This window comes from Theropithecus gelada, chromosome 10 (genome assembly GCF_003255815.1).
Source record: "Theropithecus gelada isolate Dixy chromosome 10, Tgel_1.0, whole genome shotgun sequence".
In the NCBI taxonomy this organism is placed as follows: domain Eukaryota; kingdom Metazoa; phylum Chordata; class Mammalia; order Primates; family Cercopithecidae; genus Theropithecus; species Theropithecus gelada.
The window spans coordinates 45,828,363-45,830,031 of NC_037678.1; the positions used below are offsets into that span (position 1 = coordinate 45,828,363).

The window sequence follows — 1,669 nt, forward strand, 5'->3', positions numbered from 1 at the left end:
AGGTCGAGAGTTCGAGACCAGCCTGGCCAACATGGTGAAACCCCGTCTCTACTAAAAATACAAAAATTAGCCAGGTGCGGTGGCAGGCACCTGTAGTCCCGACTACTTGGGAGGCTGAAGCAGGAGAATCGCTTGACTGTGGGAAGTGGAGGTTACAGTGAACTGAGATCGTGCCACCACACTCCAGCTTAGGTGATAGAGGGAGACTCCGTCTCAAAAATAATAATAATGAAAATAAAAATAAAAATAAATGGCGCAGAATTCAAAGGAAGATACACACAGTACCTAGGATGCAGGTTTCATCATTCGTTCACTCATTCATTCATTTAAGAAAATGAAACGCCTCGACTGAGCACTTTCCTGTGCCCCAAGCTGGGTGTCTTCCCAAGTCACCTTGTACCCTCCCCACCCCTCTGGGGGAGGAAAGTCAGGAATCATCCATCCATTGGCTGAGTCAGGAGGTGGAATGACCTAATTGTTGAAAATTTTGTTCCTAGTTTGTTCTTTGTCTTTTAATTTTATTTGTGGTGTTTCCTGATGTCCAAGGATTGTTAATGTTCATATGGTCAAATCTTTGTGTCTTTCCTTTGAGGACTCTGGCCTGAGATACCTAGAAAGGGCTCCCCGGGGAGTGATGTTTAGAGCCATATTTAAAGCCATATGTCATGAGCAGTTAGGGGTCCGAGGAGGCGATCCTGGCTCATTCTTTCATTTTACCAAGGAGGAAACTAGGCTCCATGGTGAGCAGGCAGCCCTGCCAGAGTCCAGGATTCTGCCCAGGGCTCTTTCTGCACATAATGAGTGGCTCAGAGACCCTTATAAAAATTAAGACAAGACAGAGGGCTCTCTACCTCCCAGGCTGCATTGCCGAGTAACTGACACAGCTTCTGTGAAGCCAGAGGCCATCTCATTCACCCTGTAAATTCCGTGTCATCTGCTTCGCTCTGAATATTCCTTCAACTGTCCCGCTGTGGCTACGGGCCCTCAAACCTATTCCCCTGAAGGCCCTTCTAGGCTTGTGAAGGCAGACACCACCAGGGGAAACACGAAGAGTCACATAAGCTTCCAAAATTCCAGGGACTGCGCTCGCTCCGGCAGCACATACACTAGATTTGGAATGATACAGAGAAGATTAGCATGTCCCCTGCACAAGGATGACGTGCAAATCTGTGAAATGTTCCATAATTTTTTTAATAATAAAAAAATATTTAAAAATTCCTGGACCAGGGAATTCATGGAAGCAGAGGGGAGAATGGTGATTGCCAGGGGGTGGTCTAAGGATACAAATTTTCAGTTACAGAGGAGGAATAAGTTCAAGTGATCTGTGGTACTGCATGGAGACTATAGTTAATAATAAATTATTATTATTATTTTTTTTTTTTTTTTTGAGATGGAGTTTCGCTCTGTCACCCAGGCTGGAGTGCAATGGCGTGATCTTGGCTCACTGCAACCTCCACCTCCTGGGTTCAGGTGATTCTCCTGCCTTAGCACCCTGAGTAGTTGGGATTACAGGCATGCGCCACCATGCCCGGCTAATTTTGTGTTTTTAATAGAGACGGGGTTTCACCATGTTGGTCAGGCTGGTCTTGAACTCCTGACCTCAGGTGATCCTCCCGCTTTGGTATCCCAAAGTGCTGGGATTACAGGTGTAAGCCATTGTGTCCGGTCA

The 1,669-nt window shown here is 46.3% G+C and overlaps 1 non-coding gene across 1 annotated transcript; it reads left to right on the plus strand.

The window, feature by feature from the left end:
* Positions 1-1,082: 1,082 nt before the first annotated feature.
* LOC112633937 lies at positions 1,083-1,189 on the plus strand. The gene has a single exon (XR_003121686.1). It is a non-coding gene; the product is annotated as a U6 spliceosomal RNA (small nuclear RNA).
* Positions 1,190-1,669: the final 480 nt, after the last annotated feature.